General features: G+C 50.9%; 1 protein-coding gene across 3 annotated transcripts in view; it reads right to left on the bottom strand.

Annotated features, from left to right (window-relative positions):
• LOC135238016 (copine-5) overlaps positions 1-27,582 on the bottom strand; it is a 139,735-nt gene that overhangs the window by 64,094 nt on the left and 48,059 nt on the right. The window lies entirely within an intron of this gene.

The following is a 27,582-nucleotide window of genomic DNA, read 5'->3' as shown; positions in this document are numbered from 1 at the left end:
GCTGGGCGTCGATCACAAACCCAGCTCCCTTTCAACAGCTCTGTCTCAAGACTTAGCCCGGCCATTTTCTCTCTTCTTATTTTTTGTCTTCACAATTATTATTATTATTTTTTTTAAATTCATGACAAATTACCACACGCCCTGTTTTTATTCGCCGTTTGGTCCCTGGGGACGTTCGCCCGTCAAGGATACTTGCTAATTGGCTGATTAATGAAAGACCGCTTCCCTCTTCAGCGCGGTGCCAATACTCTGCGCTCAATGTCAAGGTCTATACCTTACTGTAGCAGCACCACGCGGTCCACGCCACAAAAGAGGTTTCCATGGAGACAGAACTACTTTATTTTGAGAGGCAAATTATTGATATTTTTATGAGTTGCAGCCTCCACATGGCACTGTACTCCATCCTTACCCCCAGCCTCAGGCCCCCAACCTCAGGCCACTCAAAGTCCATTTTCAAGGGTTGTTTTTCAAAATAAAGAAATGCAATACTTGAACCTACTGGATGACATTAAGTATTTTTTTTATATTGTCAGAAGATAGACATGACAAAACCTAGGTTCATGGAGGGTAAACTACAAAACACATTACCAAACAAGAATATGAATGTTTTAAAAAATGAAAATACAATACTTGACCTACTGGATGAAATCATGAAAACTATCATTTTTTTAATGAGATAAAGATGAGAAACATGAGAAAAGTTCCTTGAACTTAAACTACAAAACAAATGACCAAACAACCCTTACAAAAACAATTGCATGTTCAAAAAAAGTGAAGAGTACACACGTGAACTATATGAGAAAAGAAAACTTCAAGCCATGTTGTGTTTTCACATGTGAAAATTGTAGTTCACGTTTGAATAACTCAGTCGCATCAGAAAATGTGGAATGTCCTGTTATTTCAAGTTTTTGCATGTGGATATTTCACATTCAAATGTGAAAAAAGCCGATCACATGTAAAAATGTCCAGTTCATTTTAATTCACATGTGAAAATGTTAAATTCACATGTGATAAGATTTCACGAAAGATTTTTTATAAGGGAAGAATATGAAAAATGGAATTTATAAAGACTGCTCCCACAGCTACATTAGGAAAAAAAAGGTCTTCGTTGTAGACCTGTGTCCAGGCCTTTTACGGAGCCAAATAATGAGACCACCAGTATCAACTGCTTTGATTGGCAGAGAGCCACAGCTGCTATGTGTCCATGGTCCTGCAGCTCTCCGGTGAGCGGGGCTGACAGTGTCCCTGTACGATGTGTCCCTTACTAACCCGACCTGTTTGCCCTGGCAGCTGACCAATCACCACCCTGCTTTAAAGACACCTTTGTCAACTCTACCTTCGCACACAGCTCAGACAAAGAGACCTGGGGAATCCAACAAGGCCCCGAAGCTGCCTGACTGCAGTGCCGTTTCATTAGCCAGCGTCGGTGCTATTCGTGGACGTCGGCCCCGGCGTGTCATTATCCACGGGATGAAGAGGCTCAGGCGTGGCACATGCTCGGAATTCTGACAGCGAGCTGCCGCCTGGCCCCTCGGGGCTCCCGGGCAGAAGGCCATTAAAGGCCTGGAGTTCTGCATTTCCAGCACCCGCCTGGAATGCCACGGTGGAGGCGCACGGTGGAGGCGCACGGTGGAGGCGCACGGTGGAGGCGCACGGTGGTGGCGCACGGTGGAGGCGCACGGTGGAGGCGCACGGTGGAGGCGCACGGTGGAGGCGCACGGTGGAGGCGCACGGTGGAGGCGCACGGTGGAGGCGCACGGTGGAGGCGCACGGTGGAGGCGCACGGTGGTGGCGCACGGTGGAGGCGCACGGTGGAGGCCCGTACAGCAGCGCTAAAGGCATCGGCGGGTAGCCTGGCCGGCGCATTTTTCCATTTTCCAAAATCCACACAGAACGGTTCTGTGAAATACACAAATGCAATACAGGGGCATGACTGGATTTAGCCAGGATTTATCAAACTCCCAGGCCGAGGGCCACCAGCAGTAGGCTACTTCGTGCTGGGCATGTCCAATCCAACAATGGGATTCATTTTAACACACTTTGCCATTTTGCCATTTTCAAGCTTAAAAGATTTGGGTTGTTTTTGTTTTTTTTCTTATGTTTTTGTTTTCAAAATTCGAGTGTTATTTGAACTCCATTACTTTTCAATTTCCGGCCAACCTGCGGCCTCTCCTTTGATTCACTCACGGGCGGCTGCCAGGAGACAGCATGCACGACACACAATCTCCCACCCTCCCCTGTCCTGTTTCAGTTAGGCAGAGAAGGGAGGGGGCAGAGCATTCTGGGAGATAGAGTTTGCTGGAAGGTGAGAGGCGGGTGTGAGTCACACCTGTACTACGCTGTGGAACGAGAGCCAGGTGCCAGAGCAAGGGGAAAGCTCCCCAACTGCAGCCGGGGAAGGGGGGGATGTGATGGGGGAAGGGGGGGGTGTGGTGGGGGAAAGAGGGGGGGTGCTGTCGCATTTGAAGAAGCACAGCCCTTCCATTAGCGCTTAACATCCATTTTCTCCATTACTGCGTGACGCTCGTTTGCTGTATTTACACAAAGCTTCAAAGTGCCGGAAACCATTAGGCGGTGTTCTGAACTAATAATGGAGAGAGTATTTGCAGCGGACCATGTAATGGCAATGCACAAATTAAACAAGAATTATAGGAACAAGAGGGCGGGTGCGGGGTGCGGGAGGAAAGAGTAAACAGCTGCTTAAAGGCGAGGAGACGCTGAGAGATCGTTTCCGCCTTTTTCCCCGCCGTTAGATTTTCCGGCATAACTCCGATTCGCGGCGCGGATCTCCTCAGCGATCCGACGCAGGCCGTGCGCTCCCTAATCAGACCGACTCCGGCTGTGAGTTTCCCTCCAGTCCTGGCAGTGCGTCGCCTTCCCGAGGCAGAGCGCACGCGGCAGCGCCTCCAGTCCTGGCAGTGCGTCGCCTTCCCGAGGCAGAGCGCACGCGGCAGCGCCTCCAGTCCTGGCAGTGCGTCGCCTTCCGGCAGAGCGCCGGCAGCGCTCCAGTCCTGGCAGTGCGTCGCCTTCCCGAGGCAGAGCGCACGCGGCAGCGCCTCCAGTCCTGGCAGTGCGTCGCCTTCCCGAGGCAGAGCGCACGCGGCAGCGCCTCCAGTCCTGGCAGTGCGTCGCCTTCCCGAGGCAGAGCGCACGCGGCAGCGCCTCCACCGCTCCCGGCTACGGGGCCCGGCGCAATTAGCGTGCTCCTCAGAGGGGAACAGAAACAACACAAACACAAAGAGACCGAGAGGAACGGGGAATATTTTTACATATTCATCAGCCTCACAGAGGGAACGACACATCAAACAGACCCCGCCTCGGGTCCCTCGTCCTGAAATCAGCTTTCCACGGCACGTCGACAGCACGGTGGTGCTGTAATATTGTCAGTAAAAAAGGCTGATGACTTCCCCAATGCACAAACATGCCCATAACCTGACACTATTCAGTTCACTAGCATCACATTAATATGAATATGAGCGGTGATATGGCGAGCTATGAAATAGGTTATGAGCACTTGAAGCACTTCCACATTCACGGGCTTTTGATCATGGCAACAGCAGGTTTTTTTCCACCCATAGAGCTCTGGATGGAGAAATAATTGCATGCCCAGCGGACAGAAACGCTGAGCCAACAGCTGAACTCTGTTCAAACGGCCTTTTTGGAGCTTCCTCCTGCCAGAGGAGAGCTGCTGTATCACAGGACATCTGTCTCTGCCCACCATGAGGATCTGTTCTCATTCAGAGCGAAACCTCCCAAAATCGTAGGTGACCAAAACTAGGAAAATGCAATCGCCGGAGAGGGGATGGTGGACATCATTGTTTAAAAAAAAACTGGCATGGCTCGGTTTTCGGGACAGGTTCAGGGCAATCGAAGGACCACGCCCACTGGTTAAGTGGGCACACACACCTGAAGTGCATTGCCAATTAGTCCGGGTATTTAAAGTGTGCTCTTTTCCCAGTAGGTGGCTGTGACTGGGGGAATCATATGCCAAGAGAGAAAACGTGAGAGAGAGAGAGAGAGAGAAAGCGAGAGAGAAGCACCAAGGAGGTGCTGGAAAGCTTCTGTAGGCCAGTTGTTTTGTTTTTACCTGAATCCCGTGAGGGTGAAGCGCGAAGACGTTTTGTTTTGTCTCCGTTCTAAAGAATCTCTCTTTCTCTTCTCTTTCTAAGAATTTAAATAAAGTTCCGGAATTTCCGTATCTCCCTGTGTCCAACTCTTCTGTCAACAAAAGGGGTGTGTTGCGATGTGTGACCAAAACAAAACAAAACCAAAAAAGTAGGGCTCTTTTGGAAACTTGTTTTCTGTAGATAGACTTTTGAACCACTTCACACAAAAGCACAATGTACACGCGAGTCTTCACACTGACACATTTTTCACGCTCCGCTTTGCCTCCTCTGACTCCCGCACAGTGTGGCGCACACACCGCCACGCGTAACGCCAGTCGCCATTTTAAACACGGACGCGGAAACGCCAACCGCACACTCCACTTTGAGCCAGGTGCCTGGGGTTCTGTGCAAGAGATGAAAACGGTGAGAATCGGCCAAGACAAGGTCCTGACCGGGGAGCCGGGGGGTGCATCAATTGGGGTGAGACAAGGAGTAGACCCCATTCTTGGGTGGAGGGGAGGGTCCTTTCAAGACCACCCAAGGGGCCAAAATTGATCAGGAAGCAGACTCACAAGAGGGCTGAAATTGGCTGCATTGATTACCCAGGAACATCATGCGAATCGCCAGAACAAAAACCCATCCTCAAATTGCACCCGCTTGACCAGCGAAGGAAGAACAAAGACCCGGATCTCAAACAGAGGATCTGTGCCCAGATTATGAAAAACGGGCGAAGCAAGGCTCTTTCAGACCGACCTGCCGTCTGCATGGAAAGGACAGAAATAAGAAAGAGTTCCGCTCATATAGTTTTCAGGGGGTGTGTTGTGTGTGAAAGGATTCAAATTCTAAAGCAAACATCAGCCTTCAGAGTCAAAAGCAGAAAATGAGGTTGAAAGCAAATCGCAGCAGATGTCGCACATAAAAACACCACCAAGGTGAAAACAGACCGTTCGGTCAAACCCCACGGCCTTCCACACCCCAGCGGCCTTCCAAACCCTACGGCCTTCCACACCCCAGCGGCCTTCCAAACCCCACGGCCTTCCACACCCCAGCGGCCCCCCATGACCCCGCGAGCACTCAGACCTCGCTCAGCTGGGGACAGAAACGGGCCACATTAACCCAGACCTCTCGTTCAGGGGGACACACCGATGTACACATACACCCTGTGCCTTTACAGACAGTGATGGGGGGGGGATTGCCCCCAACCCCCCCGCCCTGTTAACGGCGCTCGTGTGTGAACCCTTTTGCACGAGCGTAATTTCAAACCGCCGAGATAGCGCCACGATTTGCTCCGAAGCGCCGATGATTAGACAGCACAACTAATAACTCGGCCTGCGGTGTCTATTATTATTATCATTATTATTATTATTATTATCATTATTATTATTATTATTATCATTATTATTATTATTATTATTATTATCATTATTCCCTCCCAAACTCCCCCGTTTGTGCCTCTGGCCGTTACTCCCCCGGATCAGGAGGTTAAACGTCCCCCTGTGCGCCACAGTGGCCCTCCCCCACACCATTCCGCTCACGGGGGGCGGGGACACCGGCAGGAGTTCATTTCACTTTAACCCTTTGCGCCTAGTACACACAGCATGATCCGAATCGTAGCAAACAGCATTGCAGCGTGATGCTGGAGACCGTGGTACCAGTGCTGAAACACAGATGGCCTTTTACAGATTCACATTACATTGTGTTTTATTGGGACGAAGTGCTCAATCATAGCAATTTACACTTCTGGAATTGTAATTTCCCTCCACAGTAAAGTCTCCAGAGTCACTTAAACTCTAACAGAGTGCATATGAGTTTAATTGGGACAATGTGTACTCTTGTAAGAGCTGATTTAACAGAGAACATTCTACAGTGTGTGTGCTCAGTTATGGAGACAGGTCAGGCTCAGTTATGGGGACAGGTCAGACTCAGTTATGGGGACAGGTCAGGCTCAGTTATGGAGACAGGTCAGGCTCAGTTATGGGGACAGGTCAGACTCAGTTATGGGGACAGGACAGACTCAGTTATGGAGACAGGTCAGACTCAGTTATGGGGACAGGACAGACTCAGTTATGGAGACAGGTCAGACTCAGTTATGGGGACAGGTCAGGCTCAGTTATGGGGACAGGTCAGACTCAGTTATGGGGACAGGTCAGACTCAGTTATGGGGACAGGTCAGACTCAGTTATGGAGACAGGTCAGGCTCAGTTATGGAGACAGGTCAGACTCAGTTATGGAGACAGGTCAGACTCAGTTATGGAGACAGGTCAGACTCAGTTATGGGGACAGGTCAGACTCAGTTATGGAGACAGGTCAGGCTCAGTTATGGAGACAGGTCAGACTCAGTTATGGGGACAGGTCAGGCTCAGTTATGGGGACAGGTCAGACTCAGTTATGGGGACAGGTCAGACTCAGTTATGGGGACAGGTCAGACTCAGTTATGGGGACAGGTCAGACTCAGTTATGGGGACAGGTCAGGCTCAGTTATGGGGACAGGTCAGGCTCAGTTATGGGGACAGGTCAGACTCAGTTATGGGGACAGGTCAGACTCAGTTATGGGGACAGGTCGGGCTCAGTTATGGGGACAGGTCAGGCTGAAGTAAATCTCCTAGCTGGAATGTGCAGGGTGGATATGGTATGACATGTCCTGACTACATTATAAAGGGCATTTTTACTTTAAAAATCATTCACAGCCAATAGTGTGGAAATCCATGGAAGAAGTGTCCTCAAACACCACCAATGTGTAGCACCCACCTGGGTGAAGCACGGCAGCCATTTTGCACCAGAACACTCACCCACATGTTAGCTGAGGTGGTGGGGAGGGAGAGGACAGATTTTTAGCCACTTAAGCTGGGGGAAGATCCGGTGGCAGGTTTAAAGAGCCAGGGGAACCACTAAATATTTGCGATGAGTGCAGCGGGAACTTTAATGACCAGTGTGAGTCAGGACCTCAATTTAATATCTAATCCAAAGAAATAAAAAATACCAGAGGCTTATAAATAGCATCTTAAGGCAGCAGTGTAGCACAGTGGTTAGGGAAGAGGACTCCAGTTCCCAGGTGGGCACCTGAGAAAGGTACTTTACCTGAACGGCTTCAGGAAGTGTGCAGCTGCACGTAGCGCAACCAGCGCGCGTTGCCGTGGTTACGAGCGTCTGCCGAACGCCCGTAATGTGACGCAACGCAGCGCTCTGGCGCGCAGACGCTCACTCTGACACTCTAGCGACGAACAGCTAATTGCCGAGTGCGACCTTTGGTTTCTGCCTCGTGTAGCAGTAAATAAACACACTAACTGCTGACGGAGGGCATTTAATGAGCGCTCATCACTCCCCAGAGCTACTGGTCAACATGACATTCAAACACCCATCAGCAGCCCCCGCTTCAATAAGATATGCAAAGGCAGGTCCTCAGAGGGAGATTGCAATTACAGGACGCCTTCTCTTTTACACTCACATTCGCTCATTTCCTGCAGCAGAAGTGCGCGGCGCGTATTTCACTGCGGAGTTTGGCGAACGCCGACGGCACCACTCATGCACAAAGACGTGGCTGCGCACGTCCAGCGTGGGGCTGTGATGCCCAGAGTGCATTTGTGCCCAAAACAATTTTTTTTTTTTTTTTTAAAAGCACCACTTCAGGCAACAAATCATCTCGGGGAAGGAACTAATTTACTGCGGCCAGTTAGTAGGGAATGGAAGCTCAAACCATAATGAAATAATTTATTAAACAAGGACAGCGGCTCCCAGTAGACCTCCTGCAGTGGAAACGCTAACAAGCTGACGGGGGAACTTTCCTGGACCATTATTTAACTCCCATTTAAGCACTTCTCACGACCACCACAGAGTGCTGCATCTATACCGTGAACATCCAATCAATGAGCGGAAAGAACCAATCAGAGGGGTGTTCTCATCCAAAACCTTTCCATCTAACCAACACATTCTCTGATTGGTCAATCGAGTCCGATTTACATTACGAAGCGCATTCTGAGGCACACGCTGATTGTTATTTCTAAATATGGTCGGGCACATCTTTATTTGTCTGTGACAGATTCTCTCCAGTCACGGCAGGGCAGGATGTAAGATAAAGCCTCCTGCAGATTTAATGAGTAACATCCTTCAGCGCTACTTCAGCGCCTGGAGCCGAACACAGCGGCGGAGCTCTTTAGAGTTTAACCCAGATTCCGCGGCTGCAGCCGGATCCCGGTTGTCGGCGGTTGAAAGGAGCCTGGAAGGGGAAGATGGCGAGAGACGGCATCGCGCATCAGACCGCTCAGAGACCGCTCAACGCGCAGTCAGGGCGCAGTCAGGGCGGAGCGCAGCTACTTTCAGAACATCAGCGGGAGCCGCGCGAGGCGCTCGTTTACGCTGCGGAACACGGAGGCGAACGTCGCAGCAGCGCAGAGGGCCGCCTGCCGCCCCTGCCGTCGGGAAGCCGGAGCCGCCGCCCAGGCGTCGTTTGATGCTATCGCGCGGAAGCCGCGACAGCAAGTCACAAATCAAACGCGCGAGAGAGAGGAGCTTCACAGCCGCGACAGGGCGTCACAGATCACACGCGCGAGAGAGAGGAGCTTCACAGCCGCGACAGGGCGTCAAAAATCACACGCGCGAGAGAGAGGAGCTTCACAGGCGCGACAGGGCGTCACAAATCAAACGCGCGAGAGAGAGGAGCTGCACAGCCGCGACAGCGCGGCTCAAATCAAACGCGCGCGAGAGAGAGGAGCTTCACAGCCGCGACAGGGCGTCACAAATCACACGCGCGAGAGAGAGAGAGAGGAGCTTCACAGCCACCGCTGCAGAGCGAAGTGGGCTGGGGCCCGGGCGGGGACGGCGGGCGGGCCGCACGGTGACGCCACGCGCCCCTGCGGGGAAACCGGGGAACGATTTGGAAAAGAAGTGATTCTGTTCACATCAAGAGGGGGGGACCCTTTTGTGGGCAAGATTATTCATGGGGAGGAAAGAAAAACACTGGATAATAATTGCTGGAAATGACTGACACCTTTGTATTATTACCATCCTGAATTATGTATCGCGCAGGGAATAACTGACGTTTGGCATCTGTTCCTCCTTAAAGTGCTAAAAATGTGAGCCTTCATGGTGCAAAAACCAGAAAAACACTGAAAGCGGGGAAAAGCTGCTCACGAGGCAAGAGGAGAAGAGAGATCAGGTTTAATTGCGCAGCTCATGAATAATTAAAAGGTATTTTAAAAACAGAGGCACAGACGTAACAGCGGCTCAAACTTTAACCTGCAGTCGGTGGCTCTGGCTCTTGCTGGTTATAATAAGGAGGACCAGTTTCTTTAAATGTAACTGCCTTTTTAACACGCCGGTGGTCAAAGACCCTGTGCAGGGTGCAGATGCCCTTCCAGTTATGCAACCCCCTCCTGTGCATGCTCCCCCCTCCTGTGCACGCTCCCCCCTACTGTGCACGCTCCCCCCTCCCGTGCACAACTCAAAGACGTGCACGCTCCCCCCTCCCGTGCACAACTCGAAGACGTGCACGCTTCCCCCAATCATCCACGGTGCACACTTCCCTCTCTTGTGCACAAGAACAGGTCGTGCATAATAACCACCCCTTGTGCACAGTGACACGCTTCTCCCTCCCATGATAAAATGGATGAGAGCTGCCCCCCTGGTCCAAACAAGAGTGATGCTCCATATGCCCACCCAACCCCCCTGCCCCCCAAAAAAAACCTCCGAACGTGTGACGCATGTCTTGTGGCTCATATTGATAAACAAAACATCAATCAGCCGATATGAGCCACACGACATGCGTGACACGTTCGGAATGCCACAGTTTCCAAAGTGATGAAGGAAGGAATCTCTCATTACACACTAAACTGCATATTACAGCAGCATGAGGCACAATGAAGGAGTAAAGATGCAGGAACATGTCGTGTGAGTTACAACGTCGTTCCTTCAACGCGCTCCCGCAGAAAAGCATCAGATATTTCTGCAGGAGGACGGAGGAGAGACTGGCAGAATGAAAGTACAACTGGAACAAAATGTTTCCCATTTCCCACTGTGACAAGCAATAAATCCGGCCCCACAAGGAAGGCATTTACACTTTCCTGCTCCTGAAATTCGCCGCATATTTTCCACAAGACTTTACTCCGTCAGGCTGTGAATGGGGGGGGGGGTGAAATGAATAAGGCCATGAGAGAGCATTTATTCAGCTGCAATATTCTGTCTGCAAGGCGCTTTATTATTCAAATGCATTTTTCCAGTCTGCAGGCAGGGCGGGGCATAAACTTCTCTTTCATCTTTTCTCTTCCCTTTGTGGCAGTTTTCTCTACTTTGGCAGAAAATGCACTGGATGTGCATTTATGCGTTTGCCCTGAAGGGAGCAGCCTGTGTCTAGAGTTCAGTAAAGTGACAACGTCGTTTTTTCCAGAAGTGCACACCTTTAGCCATCACTTCACCCTTCCAATTACCTGCGACTGCAGCCGTGCTCAGGTGCGTTACCTGTGACTGCAGCCGTGCTCAGGTGTGTTACCTGCGACTGCAGTCGTGCTCAGGTGTGTTACCTGTGACTGCAGCCGTGCTCAGGTGTGTTACCTGTGACTGCAGCCATGCTCAGGTGTGTTACCTGCAGCCACAGCCGTGCTCAGGTGTGTTACCTGCAGCCACAGCCGTGCTCAGGGGCGAACCCCACACTGTTGATTCAGGGGAGCAAGGACATCTGAGGTTCTCCTCTGAAACGCGTGGCGTGGCCAGCTGCTTCTTTTCACACCTCAGAGCACAGCTGAGCTCACACAGGGCGGAGTCAGAGGAAGACCTTTCATACCTGTCTCTGACATGAGGCCCACAGAACAGCGGGGATCTCTGAAGAGCAAAGAAATACAGACCCCTAGCCAACTGAACCTTCCCATTCTCACTCCCACCGCCAACCGCTAGCCCACTGAACCTTCCCATTCTCACTCCCACCGCCAACCGCGCGTCGCCCTCTGGAGCTGCCAGCCACAGTCGGCACAGTCCAGATTTGATCCAAGACCGTGGGGCTGGCCCTCACAGCACAGCAGCCCTGTTCACAAACGCAACAGCATGCAATCCCCAGCAAAGGGGTTTATTCATCTCTGAAGGCTCTTGGAAGGTTTATTTTATTTATTTTTTTTACCTGTCTCTACACCAACTCCTTTTTTTCTTTTACCCGTTTCTCCGCCGACATGCAAGCTGAGCCACTGTATCGAATGTGAATCTGGCAGTTGTTGTTTTGACTGGCTCGTCTTTGTGTTTTCCCGCTCAGGCTGCCAGTTTCATTTGTGCAGCTGGGGGACTGAATCCCCCCATCTGTCCCTCGTAAACACGCGGTTATTATCTGCCTCAAGAAGAGACAAAAATAAATAAATAAAAAGGAGAAATTACCAGGAGTTGCACACGTTCACATCTCCTGAGCAGGACAGGAGCATTTGAGGCCGTACCATACACACGGTACCCCCGCACCCCCCCCATTCCCCCCCCCCCCTCGACACACACCCCCCTGAACATGCGGACAGGGGAAGCGGCGGGAAGCGAAAGAGAGAGCGATAACCTCCTCGCACAAAAAAATTCCCATGGCGACAAACGACGGCGCAGTTTTCCCTCTGCTCCTGTCCAGGGAGGAGAAAACAATCTGAGGAAAAGAGCCGGTCATTTATCACAAGAGTACTTAGCGTGGGGGGGGGGGTGGGGGGGGCTCCCTCCGGTAATAATTACGTGTGCAGTCATTACTCTTCCCTCAGTAACCAGGACCTTCTCAGCAGAGACCGCGTGAGACCACCCCCCCCCCCCACCCCTACAACACCCCCCCCCCATTTTCCAGCGCGTCGCCTGAGCGATGGCCTTCATATCAGCGAGTCCCATGAAAGGAATCCATCTTGCTCTGCAGCGGCGTCCTGTGGGGTGTGGGCGGGAGGTCGGGGGGGGCAGCTTAGTACCCCCACGCACCTGTCACAGGTGAGGCACGGTGAGGTTTCCGGAGAACCCTCCCCAGTGAGCTGTGGTTATGAGGTCAGCTGTGTGGAGCTGGTGGGCTGGCGCTCACAAAACATGGCGCGTGCATTTTCAAAACGGTTGCCATAGTTTCCCTTACAATCACCAAACAGTCACCCAACACCAACACTTCCCCGTCACTGCCAGTGTCTTCCACACGACACTGAACTGGGAGAACGGCATCACGGCCTTTGAGAAAACCCACAACAGAAACATGATTCAGACGTTTTCATCGCAGTACGCCTAAATGTTAGTACAGCAACAAAAATGTCACACTGGATATTGCGACTCAATGTTAAGAAAGAAACATATTATGGTGAAATAGAATCCAGGTGTTGGCCTTTAGCAGAACTACAGAACCTGTGACATACTCACAGAACCCCCGCAGGGGAGAACGCAGGTTAATAAAGACCTCAGCCCCGAGCTTTCCTAGTCGTGAGGCAGAAATCTTTTCCATTTAAAGTCTAAAAATAAGACCCTTATCTACATGTGAGCGCTGCATTTGAGTGTGTCTGCAGAACCGCATTTCAGCGCTGCTGCTGCAGAACCGCATTACAGCGCTGGGTCTAAGTTCGTCTGCAGATCATACATGCGTAATGGCTCTCCACAGAGGACCAGCAGACACTGAGGCTCAAAAATAGCTGGTAGCCATACCAACACCTGCGTCTGTCTGACGGGGAGGGAGGCATGCTGGGAGCAGAGAGCAGTGGGAGATGTCGTCTTCACTGGAGCAAGGAGAGGCGGAAAGTGGAATTTAAATCTTTTCCGGTGGACCGAAGCTGGCCTGTCTGGTATGGCCTAATGGCTTTACCTGCTGGATGCAGTCCAGCTCAGGGAAGGGTGTCGATAGAAGGCTTAATAAAAGAGAGGTAGCTCTCGGTACTCATAGCTGCTTGCTTGCTTACAGGTGCTCCTTTGTTGCAGATCGTGGTGTTAATGCAGTGAAATGACACCTTCCACGCCTCCTCGGTGATACAGCACTTTGTGTATTCCCGAGAATAACACTGACATTCTCCAGTTTTATCAGCCTGCCCAAGAAAGGTCTTTATGGCAGGTGCAGCTTATTGATAACCTAATAACGGTGTTCAATTCGGAAGTGTGATGCCAGGTGGTGCAGGAACAGGGAGGAATACTCCAACCCCCAAACAACCCCCCCCCCCCCCCCCCACACCACACACACGCACACCTACGAGAGGCTGTGTTCAGATGGTTCTCCTCCAAAGCCTGTGAAAGAACTTCAGCACCACGGACAGCAGCAGCAACAATGTTTCAGCACCACGGACAGCAGCAGCAACAATGCTTCAGTGCCATGGACAGCAGCAGCAACAATGCTTCAGCACCATGGACAGCGGTAATAACTGGCCTCACACACACAGTATGATTTCAGAGACCCATTTGGACACAGCTGCTGAATGAGATTTTGATTTATTATTATTTTTTAATTTCTATTTTTTTTCACAGTTTGTGCTTTCATCCAAAATGACATCCAAGGCCACTGCTGCAAAAACAGAGCTCGATAAAACCCCACGTAAAAAATAGCTTAATTATAAATGAATAATGCGCACGCTGATGTGGGGAGTGTCAGTCTGGCTCCGCCGGGCGGTGGCAATCACAGAATGAGAATGGGCCGCCGTGCAGAACAGGTCAGAGCGGCAATGACATCACGCGGGGAGCATGCCAATGACATCACGCGGGGAGCATGCCAATGACATCACGCGGGGAGCATGCCAATGACATCACGCGGGGAGCATGCCAATGACATCACGCGGGGAGCATGCCAATGACATCACGCGGGGAGCATGCCAATGACATCACGCGCTGAGCATGCCAATGACATCACGCGGGGAGCATGCCAATGACATCACGCGGGGAGCATGCCAATGACATCACGCGGGGAGCATGCCAATGACATCACGCAGGGAGCATGCCAATGACATCACGCAGGGAGCATGCCAATGACATCACGCGGGGAGCATGCCAATGACATCACGCGGGAGCATGCCAATGACATCACGCTGGGAGCATACCAATGACATCACGCGGGGAGCATACCAATGACATCACGCGGGTAGCATGCCAATGACATCACGCGGGTAGCATGCCAATGACATCACGCGGGTAGCATGCCAATGACATCACGCGGGAGCATGCCAATGACATCACGCGGGGAGCATGCCAATGACATCACGCGGGGAGCATGCCAATGACATCACGCGGGGAGCATGCCAATGACATCACGCAGGGAGCATGCCAATGACATCACGCGGGGAGCATGCCAATGACATCACGCAGGGAGCATGCCAATGACATCACGCGGGGAGCATGCCAATGACATCACGCGGGGAGCATGCCAATGACGCCCTCGCCCGACACGCATTTCAGCAGCAGCACTGAGCAAAATATCCATCGTTTTGTATTGCTTTGTTGTGCAAGGCGAAGGAGGACTTTGCCTATAGGAAAGAAAGCCTGTATTGATACAGAGGGCTCTTTCGACTGAAAGCTATTCAGGGGTCTAAATCTGGTTAAAATTCATTTCGTTCTTTTTTTGCCATTCTCTCAGAAATTGCCTGTGGCATATCTAAATTGTTTTCACTGACCTCCAGCTCGTGAAATCCATTCATTGCAAGGGCCAGTCAAAATCCGTACAGGAAAACATTCCCTTTAGCTACCGCGGAAAGCCTTCATTTATTTATTTTCTTACTTTATTTCAGAAGGATGAATCCTTCAGTCTCGGGCTCGTCTTTGGTTAATGAGCAAATGGGATGTTAAAGAGCGAGCAGGAGTCACTCTTACGCGCACATTAGCCAGAGGAAGTCTCAGACGAAGTCCACGGTGGGGTAAAATCACTAAAGTGGTGATTCATTATGGAGAATCTTTCATTCCCATTTACAGGGTAAACAAACCAAGGCTGCAGCTGCCATCTCTCTATTAATGAGGAAAGAGAAATAAATACATTTCCTCAGATCTGACAAGATGATTCTTTTTTAAAATGGCAGACTCTATGAAGAAAAGCTCCCCAGAAGCCATTGTGCGTGCAGACTGAAAGGGCATTATGTGCCATTTACATGTAGCCTACTTCAGAGCTATCATCCAGCATATCTAATTGGAGCCTGGAGTTCATTGAGATTTTTTGAAACTGTCAGAAAATTACTGCTGCCAACCATACACACCCACACACATATAGGCGCGCGCACACACACACACGCACACACACGCACAGGCGCGTGCGCACGCACACACACACACACACACACATCTCTCCATTTCTGCCGATGGTGTGGTCAATGTTCTGTGCAAAATAAAGCCAGCAGGTTGCTCTGTTACTCACTCTAATAAACGTCATCCAGAGTATTTCAGTGATACTACGGCAGTACAGAGTCTATGAAACATATGCTCTATGTTCTGTGCTCTCTGAAGCTGTAGCAGGCTACAGAACTTTACATTGCCATAATTACAGCATAGAATCACTGAAAACTAAGAGTAGGGCCATTTAATATATGTTGTGCCAGAATGCCCGACTTGAGTAAAACCTGAGAATTTATATTTTTGTCGATTTTGTCGATTAATCAAAGATAAAATGGTTGAAAACTCTATTCAAATGGCCCTTGTTTATTTATTTATTCCATCCAATATCTATACCCACTTATTCCTGGTCAGGGTCACAGGGGGTGCTGGAGCCTATCCCAGCATGCATTGGGTGAGAGACAGGAATACACCCTGGACAGGTTGCCAATTTATCACCAGGCACAAACACCCACACCATTCACTCACACACTCATACCTATGGGCAATTTAGAGTCACCAATTAGCCTACCTGCATGTCTTTGGACTGTGGGAGGAAACCGGAGTACCTGGAGTAAACCCACACGGACACGGGGAGAACATGCAAACTCCACACAGAGAGGCCCAGGCCGAGATACCAGGACCTCCCTGCTGAGAGGCGACAGTGCTACACACTGCACCACCGGGCCGTCCCTATTTTATTTATGGGATTTCCCATTAAATTAAGGTCACAGGGAACTGTGCTTACAATTCCAAGGTTGCAGGCTTGATTCCCAGGTGGGGCACTGCCACTATACCCTTGCACAGGGTTCTTAACTTGCATTGCTTCAATAAAGTATTCAGCAGTATAAATGGATTGTATGTAAGGAATACAAGCTGTGTCAGTTGCTCTGGGTAAAAGCATCTGTTAAATGCATAAAATGTAAATCACTTTCAACAAAGAAATTCCTCGTTCCCTCTGGCCTTTTCTACCTTTCCCAGCATGCAGTGCGCACTCTGCGATACGCTTGTTGATTCCGATTTATTCCAGTTGAATCTGGTTTTAATCTCCACCATGCAAGACAATCACTTCAGAAAAACAACACGCATTTTCAAACAGGACCAGTTTTCAGTTCAGTGCAAGCACAGAGGAACTAAATGGAAATGAACCAAATTGTTTTCAAACCACTGGAATTTAATTAATTGTGTTATCATTTCAATACTGGAATTTATAATGCTGTGCAAACAGTAGCACTAAAAAAATTTCAGGCTTGGATGAAGACTGTTCAGTTTTACAATTATTACATTTTGCACATTAGGCAAATAGACCTTCAAAATGGTATTTTTACACTGTTCTGTTAGATGTAACCTCAAGAAGCCTTGTAGTACATTTCTGCCGTTCTGTAGTGGAAATCCTATTTCAGACGACAGAAGAAAACAGGATTTGAAAGGCCAGTTGTGTCTCAACCCCACTTCAATGTGTTTCGCTCTAAATCTTAATTCAGATCTTTATTTCCAGACAGAGTAGTGGCCTGGGGAGTTCGGCTACAGCCTTCCTGTTCTGTTACTAACAGCTCTCTCTCTCTCTCTCTCTCTCTCTCTCTCTAGTGCCCAGCTCTCTCTCTCTCTCGCTCTCTCTCTATCCCGCTCTCCCTCTCTCTCTCTCTCTCTCTCTCTCTCTCTCTCTCTAGAGCCCAGCTCTCTCTCTCTCTCTCTCTCTCTCTGCCCATCTCTCTCTCTCTCTCTCTCTAGTGCCCAGCTCTCTCTCTCTCTCTCTCTCTCGTGCCCAGCTCTCTCTCTCTCTCTCTCTCTCTCTCTTTCTCTCACTCTCTCTCTCCCTCTCCATAAATCCATGCATGCACGGAACCAAGTCACACTTGATGCAGCTACAAAAAGAAACGTTTTGCAAACCCTTTGGACTTACTTGGATTTCTGCATTAATTACTCATTAAATGTGGTGTAATCTTCATCTTCATCTAAGTCACAATAATAGATAAACACAATCTGCTTAAACTGATAACGTTGTCTAAGTCGCTCTGGATAAGAGCATCTGCTAAATGCCTGTGATGTAATGATAACAAACAAATAATTGTCCTTCTCATCAATGCTGAATGCATCATTCAAACGTTCACATTGTAGGCTGGAAAAAGTATGTGAACCTCTAGGCTAATATCTTCTCCAAAAGCTAATTGTAGTCAGGTGTTCCACTCAATGAGATGAGGCTGGGGGTGTGGGTTGGAGGTGCCCTGCCCCATAAAAAGGCACTCAAAGTCTGGGTACTGACAGAGTCTGCTCTTCTCAAGAAACATCTGTTCATGTGAACCATGCCCCGATCAAAATAATTTTCAGAGGACCTTAGAAGACCTGTAGAGATGCATAAAGCTGGAAAAGGCTACAAAAGCTTTTCTAAAGGCCTGGGTGTGCATCAATCTACAAGAAGACAAGTTGTCCACAAATGGAGGAAGTTCTGTACTGTTGCTACTCTCCCTAGGAGTGGATATTCTGCAAAGATCACAGCAAGAGCGCAGTGTGCATTGATGAAGCAGGTCAGAGAACCCTACGGTAACAGAAAAGGACCTGAAATCTTTTGAACTAGCGAAGGTTTCTCTGTGTTCTCTCATGTGTCCACTACAAGAAAAATAATAAACAAGAATGGTATTCATGGGAGGACACCACGGAGGAAACCGCTACTCTCCAAAAAAAACATTGCTGCATGTCTCAAGTTTTGCAAAAGACCACCTGTATGTTCCACAACGCTTCCGGGACAACGTTCTGTGGATGGATCAGACCACATTTACTGAGTGATTAATACAGAAATCCAGGTAATTGCAAAGGGATCACAACCTATTTCTTGCAACTGCATGCGTGAAATGCAAGACAATCGCTTAATCTGTACCGCTGTAATAACTCAGAAATCACTGTAATATTTGAGCTGTGTTCACACACAGCATGAATGCATAGCAGCTCACAGGCCTGAAGCCAAGCATATCAATGAGTCTCAGTTTTACCAATTGACTACAGAGGACAAAACTCCCACTAAACAACTACGCACATAATCAGTAACACCAGTATCCACATCCACTTTAGCACGCTGTGAACAGAAGGGTGACCCCTCGGCATTCTGGGAGAAGAATGGGCGCGCTAACCGCAAGATAAACAAATTACATAAAGCTATTTGAGGTAATTGGGCGCTTTATGCAATTATAGCGCGGCTGACTTCACAAATCATGAATAAATTATTCTCCCCCCCCCCCCCCGCTCGATCCTCACTGCCACCCACAGACGTTTGGGGTGACGTTGCCCCCTGCCCAACTGCCCCAGGTGACCCCCGCCTGGCTCACACATTTGCCCCTCTGACTTCGAAACAAGGGCATGTTCGGAGGGCAGTTTGCAAAAACTGACCCAACACCTTCACGGGTCAACATCCTCCCCCCCCACCCCCCCCCCACCCCACCCCCTACCCCCCTCCCTTAAAGTATCAGCTGAGCAAAGTTACCTAGCAACTGAAGCCTTAGTTACCGCCCTCCCTTCCCCCCCGCCACAGACGTCTCAGCGATTACGGATAATGAAGTTTGCAGTGAAAGTGCTCTTTGCGCTGTGCAGGAAATAGCGAGCCTCTTCCACAGATCGCTCCAGCGGCGTTCGAGCGCGATTAGCGAACCTTTTTAGAACTTCCGCCTGGCTTGCCCTCTCAAACATGGGGAAGGGAGATTTTTAACATCAGTGAAGAACACAAACGAAGCCAGAGAGGCTTCCAAGGTAATGCCCCTACACAGTACTGGCCACCAAATGCAAGCCTTTGATACTGGGAGAAGCCCAAAAAAAAAAAAAACACACCACGGTCGTTTTTATCTTTCCCCCCTACAGCGGCCTAAGGCTTTGTCTCCTGATCTCAGTGTCACTCATTGGCTGGCTGTCCGCTGAGCGAACACATGACACCATCTGTCAAGCCGCCATTTTAGCAGGCTGGCGCCGGTTCAGCGAGGTCCCGTCAGCCTCTGATGAATCAATTTGGCGAGAGGAGCGTCCGATGCCCCTGTCTGTCAGCAGCGGATCCTGGTACAGCACGCAGGATTCGCACTGTCTGAGTGAGAAGGAGGAACATTCGCTCAGTACCACAGGGGAGACATGCCTGCGCGGCTGGGCTTTCATAATTAAATTACAGAAGCTCTCACAGCCTGGATGTGCAGTATCAGAGGGAAATAAGGCAGATGTATATGATTATGACAGCACTTTATTTCATGACAGGACTTCAGTCCTGTTCCCCCCCAGCCCTCTTCCTCCCCAGTCCTGTTCCCCCCAGCACTCTTCCTCCCCAGTCCTGTTCCTCACAGCCTGTTCCCCCCAGTCCAGTTCCTGCCCTGCCCTCTTCCTCACCAATCCTGCTCCCCCCAGTCCTGTTCCTGCCCTGCCTCTTCCTCACCAGCCCTGTTCCCCCCAGTCCTGTTCCTGCCCTGCCCTCTTCCTCACCAGTCCTGTTCCCCCCAGTCCTGTTCCTCCCCAGCCCATGCCCTGACGCAGCCTGGAGCTCCAGATCCATCATCCGGCTCCTCTAAACTGCACTATACTGAACTATACCATTTGGTCTTCTGTTATTCTAGTCAGCTATCACCTCAACTTTAAGCTGCTTAACCCATTTAATTTGCTGTGATAGTTCCCCTGTAGCATTTACACCAGGCCGGCCAGTGGAGGAGGAGTTCCCCCTTTATAGCTGGGTTCCTCTCAAGATTTCATTCCAATGGGGAGTTTTTTCTCGTCACCATTTGAGGGTTTTCTCCCCCCTGGACATCTTTTTTTTACCTCATGTACTTTCTTTTAGGGGGTTCAGGCCTGGTGTTTGCTCTTTTTGCTCTGTCTCTTGCCTTGCTACTCAGTAAAACGTCTTTGTGACAGTTCTCTGTAAAAAGCGCTATACAAATAAAGATTTTAAAACTTGAATTTCAGTGCAGCCCCAGCACTCAAAAGCCAAGCATATTTACTCTGCTAATGCACTCTTATCCTCAGGGAGTCTGATCCACCATGACAAGCACTGGGTCACCAAACAGACTGGGTTTAACACACACACACACACACACACACACACACATATACACACACTGGGTTAAACACACAAAACACACACAGGGGGTTTAACACACACACACACCTGGTCTGACGCACCACACAGCACACACACACACACACACACACAGGGTTTAACACACCACACACACACACACACACACATACACACACAGTGGGTTTAACACACCACACACACACACTCATTTTTATGTAAGTGTTCCACACAGGTAATGCATGTATCCTAACAGAGTTCTGACTGGAAGAGGTGTGAATCTGAAGCAGCAGGTAAGTGATGAAGTTATCCCTGACCTACAGCACCTCCCCCCCCACTGCTAATACCGCCCCATCACCCACCCCGCCTCCACCCATCGCCAGGGCCTCAAACGTCACACCCCCCACCCCCCACTGCTAATACCGCCCCATCACCCACCCCGCCTCCACCCATCGCCAGGGCCTCAAACGTCACACCCCCCACACCCCCCCCCCCCCCCGCCCCGCTGATAATACCGGTCCCATCACCCGTCTCTTCCATTCTGTTTCACTCAGACAAAACCGCCTCCTCCATGGACACCCAGTGCCCCCAGCTGCCAGGGCCTCAAACAACCCCCGCCCCCCCCCCCCTCACGTCCACCCGCTGCCCCCGGCGCCAGGGCCTCAAACGCCCCCCCGCCCCCTTCAACTGATAATACAGGCCACATCACCCATCTCTTCCATTCCATTTCACGCAGACAAAACCGCCTCTACCCCGGCTGACCCCCATCGCCAGGCCATCAACATCCCCCCCACCCCCCGCACACTCCCTCCTCCACACAGCCCCCCATACACACCCCCCCCACCCTTTAGGTGCTGTTTACCTATCCGCCAATCAGACAATCCCCGCCTGCATTAGCGCGTCCAATCAGACGCGTCTCTAGCAGCCCTCTCCGCCAATCAGAAACATCTCCCCAGTGATTAACACAGACTTCCATCTCCTCCAGATTACAGGAGACACAACACCCCGTGACGGGGGGGCGGGAGGGGGGGGCGTACAACCAGCATGCAGGTAGAGCACTTTTATCTCCCTCTCTCTCTCCACCGGGGGGGTGGGGGGGGGTCCAGCCGCGTGGTACCGAACTGAGCGTGTGCGAGAGAGCGAGACACGGAGAGACAGAAACAGAAAAACAGGTGATCCAGCGGTCAGACAGAGGGTGAGCCAACTCTCCACAGCTCAGAGAAAAAAACCCGATTAAACCACAGAGAGCTGATTCCATCTGATCTCGTCAGTGCCCACTGCCCAAAATACGCCCACTGCCCAAAATGTGCCCACTGCTCAAAATTGGACACGGGCAGAAGACCAGGCGTCATGTTCAGGGACTCAGAGGGCAGGGAGTTTAACGACGTAAGCGCTTTAAAACTCATTTTACATCATGCTGGTGCTCTTAATTATGCCCTTAATTATGGAACACGGGTATGTAATTAGGCTCATTAGAGGAGACAGGTTCACATCAGCAGGTTTTATCCCATACAGAAATCAAATGCACAGCAATATTTTAAAACCAAATATACCCAGACATTGTACCACGTCACATACGCATAAATATATTAACTATTGCCGCTTGAAAAAATGTTGACATTGCTTTGAACTACAGCAATAAATATGATCTCCAAATGTGTACAGCATATTCCCATGTACTCAGTTCTAGTGATGGATGTATTCCAGTTCCCAGTGAAGTGGAGAGAGAAATGACACGTTTGCCGACCTGATCCAGATCGGGCGCAAGGGACTCACCCTAAGACCGTTACTGACAGATGCAACAGTCCGACTTACTCCCTAAAACAAGCCGGTGCGGCCTATTCCTGGATCACACATAAACAGTTCTTTATTCTGCTGAGTGCCAGCAGAAGGAGACGGAATGCAGGGGTTGTTCTGGAGGCAGTAATGGCGGGCGAGGCAGGGAAGCAGGCCGCTGTTATTAAAGCGTAACGAGCGGCTGGAGCAGGCCGGCCTCGCTGAAGGGAAAGAGCCTCGCTGGCGCTGAGTAACTCCGCTGAACTCCCTGATCATCACCTCGGCTTCCTTCGGTTCCGCTCGCGCCCCCCAGGCCCGGAACCCGAACCTCATTTCTGTGAGCGTGCCGACGAGGCCTGGAGGCGTGAGCTAAGCCCGTCATCACAACCGCGTGTGCAGGCTGCCCCTCTGTCCTAACCGTAACCCTAACCCTAAGCCTGTCCTCACAACCGCGTGTGCAGGCTGCCCCTCACCCACTCTCACCAACACACTCCAGCCCCTCACCCACTCTCACCGACACACTCCAGCCACACACACACTGACCATGTACCTGGCTAACTCCCTACACACACACACTGACCTGGCTAACTCCCCACACACACACTGACCATGTGCCTGGCTAACTCCCTACACACACACACTGACCTGGCTAACTCCCAAACACACACACTGACCATGCACCTGGCTAACTCCCAAACACACACACTGACCTGGCTAACTCCCCACACACACACTGACCATGTACCTGGCTAACTCCCCACACACACACACTGACCATGCACCTGGCTAACTCCCCCCACACACACACTGACCATGCACCTGGCCAACTCCCTACACACACACACTGACCATGCACCTGGCTAATTCCCTACACACACACACACACACACACTGACCATGCACCTGGCCAACTCCCAGCATATTCAGACTCCCACGAGAGTTCTGTAAAGACAAAAGGTACTGCAGTGCGACTGACTATTAAAATATGACTCCAACATTCTGTGTTATTGACCTCATGTTTCCAATCACAGAGCACCAGGCAATCAATTAATATAAGCAATTAAGATTAGTCTCGAAGGACATTACTAGTACCTGCATTTTCACTCGTTTTAATCAGTAGCCCTCAATAGAATAAAGAGCCAAATATGTAACATAGAACATTTATTTACAAATAAATTGCAAATCAAATATAATCAGCAGAACTAAGTGGCGTTATTGACTTATACACTCAAGCCTTTGATTTGAGGTTGCTGAGCGCTCACACTCTACAGTCCGTCTGCTTGCTTCTCACAGACAGTCTAGTGGCCTGCTGCCTATGCTTAACATATTTGCAGACAGAGGGAACTGAAGGCTTGTGCTTCTGGGCTTCTCTCCAGCACAGGTTGTTTAGGACGATGCCGCGTTTGATGCAAAATTCATCACGAGGGCAAAGCCGAGCTTTTGTTTTTTGTTGTGTTTCTTTTGGCTTTGGCTGTGTTGTGCTCAGAGACAAGGGAAATACAGGCAGAGCTCCGAGGAGGAGAGAGAAGCAGAGATTCACCAGAGAGTCAGCAGCCTTAGCATCATGTACCCTGATCCTGAACCTGAGTACGGCTGGGATTGGTTAGGACTGAAGCTAAGCAGGGCTGGGCTTAGTTAGTACTGAAGCTGAATACGGCTGGGCTTGGTTAGTACTGAAGCTAAGCAGGGCTGGGATTGGTTAGTACTGAAGCTAAGCAGGGCTGGGCTTGGTTAGTACTGAAGCTAAGCAGGGCTGGGCTTGGTTAGTACTGAAGCTAAGCAGGGCTGGGCTTAGTTAGTACTGAAGCTGAATACGGCTGGGCTTGGTTAGTACTGAAGCTAAGCAGGGCTGGGATTGGTTAGTACTGAAGCTAAGCAGGGCTGGGCTTGGTTAGTACTGAAGCTAAGCAGGGCTGGGATTGGTTAGTACTGAAGCTAAGCAGGGCTGGGATTGGTTAGTACTGAAGCTAAGCAGGGCTTGGTTAGTACTGAAGCTAAGCAGGGCTGGGCTTAGTTAGTACTGAAGCTAAGCAGGGCTGGGATTGGTTAGTACTGAAGCTAAGCAGGGCTGGGATTGGTTAGTACTGAAGATAAGCAGTTCTGGGATTGGTTAGTACTGAATCTAAGCAGGGCTGGGATTGGTTAGTACTGAAGATAAGCAGTTCTGGGATTGGTTAGTACTGAATCTAAGCAGGGCTGGGATTGGTTAGTACTGAAGCTAAGCAGGTCTGGGATTGGTTAGCACTGAAGCTAAGCAGGGCTGGGCTTGGTTCTGGGCGGTCGTAACTCGCTGTGGTCATTAAGGAGGCCCAGACACTCATCACCAGGAACCCAATCTGTCTCTCTCAACCCGGCCACCTAATCATCCAACAGTTTAAGCGTCCTGATGTGGCCCCCCTCCCCAGCTCAGCCAGAGCGTGGCCACCATGAATCACCGGGGCGGGGGGGGGGGGGGGGGGGGGCGCACACCAACGGTGGCTGAGGGGAGGTGAAGTGCTCAGAGATAATGGAAAGCGCTACATGAACATGATCCATTATCGCAGAAATACGCACGCGCTGCGATAGTACCTCCATCCGTCCGAACAGAACAGGGCCGACCCGACTCACGATGAGCAGAAAGACGCTTTTAATCTCGGGAAGGAGGGAACCGGGACGAGTTCAGCCCAGGCACAGGGTCCCCTTAATTTGTTCCCCATTACTTCCTGCCGGGTTTCAAGCACTGCCTTCCAGAACAGTAATAAAAGCGTGCTGTTTGGTAGAGAAGGGTAGTGGAGGGTAGAGGAGGGTGGAGGAGGGTGTAGGAGGGTAATGGAGGGTAAAGGAGGGTATAGGAGAGTAGAGGAGGGTAGCGGAGGGTAATGGAGGGTAGGGGAGGGTAGAGGAGGGTAGCGGAGGGTAATGGAGGGTAGAGGAGGGTGTAGGAGGGTAATGGAGGGTAAAGGAGGGTATAGGAGAGTAGAGGAGGGTAGCGGGGGTAATGGAGGGTAGGGAGGGTAGAGGAGGGTAGCGGAGGGTAATGGAGGGTAGAGTAGGGTAGAGGAGGGTAGCGGAGGGTAATGGAGGGTAGAGGAGGGTAGGGGAGGGTAGAGGAGGATAGAGGAGGGTAATGGAGGGTAGCGGAGGGTAGAGGAGGGTATAGGAGGGTAGGAGGTAAGGAGGGTAGAGGAGGGTAGAGGAGGGTATGGAGGTAGAGGAGGGTAATGGAGGGTAGGGAGGGTAGAGGAGGGTAGAGGAGGGTGAGGAGGGTGGAGGAGGGTAGCGGAGGGTGGAGGAGGGTAGAGGATGGTAGATGAGGGTAATGGAGGTGAGAGGGTAGAGGAGGTAGAGAGGTAGGGAGGTAGGATGTAGCAAGGGTAATGGAGGTAATGGAGGTTAGCGGAGGGTAATGGAGGTAAAGGAGGGTAAAGGAGGTTCGAGGAGGGTGACCGAGGGTAGAGGAGGAGCGAAGGGTAAGGAGGTAGGGGGGTGGAGGACGGTAATGGAGGTAGAGGATGTAGCGAGGGTGGAGGAGGTAGAGGATGTAGAGGAGGTAATGGAGGGAGGGATGGTTAGCGGGGTAATGGAGGTGGAGGAGGTAGAGGAGTAAGGAGGGTATAGGAGCTAGAGGAGGGTAAGAGCGGTAATGGAGGGTAGGGCAGGTAGAGAGGTAATGGAGGGTGAGGAGGGTACGAGGAGGGAAGGAGGGTACGGAGGGTGGAGGAGGGTAGAGGATGGTAGATAGGTAGCGGAGGTAGCACGACAGAATGGGGTGGAGGAGGGTAGAGGAGGGTAGAGGAGGGTAGAGGAGGGTAGGGGAGGGTAGAGGATGGTAGCAGAGGGTAATGGAGGGTAATGGAGGGTAGAGGAGGGTAATGGAGGGTAGAGGAGGGTAATGGAGGGTAGAGGAGGGTAATGGAGGGTAGAGGAGGGTAGAGGAGGGTAGGGGAGGGTAATGGAGGGTAGAGGAGGGTAGCGGAGGGTAATGGAGGGTAGAGGAGGGTAGAGGAGGGTAGAGGAGGGTAGAGGAGGGTAGAGGAGGGTAGAGGAGGGTAAAGGAGGGTAGAGGAGGGTAGAGGAGGGTAATGGAGGGTGGAGGAGGGTGGAGGAGGGTGGAGGAGGGTAATGGAGGGTAGAGGAGGGTAGCGGAGGGTAATGGAGGGTAGAGGAGGGTGGAGGAGGGTGGAGGAGGGTGGAGCGGGAGGTCTGAGCATTTGGGCACGGTTCGCCCCGTCCGCTTGCATGCTCAAACACAGAACAGCTAATTTACCGCCAGTCCTGCCGCCGCGGCAACAGAGACAATCAGCGGCGCTACGGTGGCGGCTCTCCGCTAATGACCGGAATTATCTGGACGGAGAATATCAGCCAGAGCTGCTTCAGCTCCCCCCCCCCCCGTCAGCACGGACTGGTTCTGGGGAAATATACAAACACGCACACACACACACACACCACACACCACACCACACACACAACAACATCACACACAACACACACACACACATACTCACACACACACACATACCACTACCACACACACAACCACACACACACTCACACATACTCCTACCCAAACAAACATGCACGCACACACACACACACACTCACACCCAAACACACACACACACACACACACACACCTACACACCACGACGACACTCACACCAAACCACACACACACACTCACACCCAAACACACACACGCACACACACTCAACCAAACACACACACAAGCCACACACCAACACACACACACCCAACATACACACAAACACACAAACACACACACTCCACCCAAACACACACACACACACCTCACACCAAACACACACACGCCACACTCACACCCAACACACACACACACACACACTCACACCCAAACACACACACACACACACACACACACACTCACACCCAAACACACACACACACACACACACACACACACACTCACACCCAAACACACACACACACACACACACACACACTCACACACACACACACACTCACACACAATCTCAGACATGCACACAGAGTGATCATAAACAGACACACGCAGTGCCGTGCACGTACATGCACTATTTACACACAGGCATATTAGCGTCTCCATGCCAACGCTGATGAATATCTGTGGGTAAATTGGCTCCAGGTGAGCAGGAGAGAGCAGCTTTTGGAGGAGGAACAGAGACCTGTGTGGGAGGCGTCTTTCGGAAGGGCGGGAGCACGGACGAGCTCGGAGAACTCTCCATGTGACATCATAGGAGACGCAGCAGCCAATCACATCCTCACACGTCGCTTACGCAAACGCCATCTACACACTCTCGCCAAACGCCAGGGCAACGTATCGCACCGTTTCCTCGCTTATTCACAAGAACAGAAGAAGAACCGCCCAACGCAGTGGTGCCATCCTTAGGATTTCAGATCACAGCCTGTGAGTCAAAAAGGCTTGAGATC

Source organism: Anguilla rostrata, chromosome 13 (genome assembly GCF_018555375.3).
Source record: "Anguilla rostrata isolate EN2019 chromosome 13, ASM1855537v3, whole genome shotgun sequence".
NCBI lineage: Eukaryota > Metazoa > Chordata > Actinopteri > Anguilliformes > Anguillidae > Anguilla > Anguilla rostrata.
This window is presented reverse-complemented; position numbering and strand designations above follow the sequence as displayed.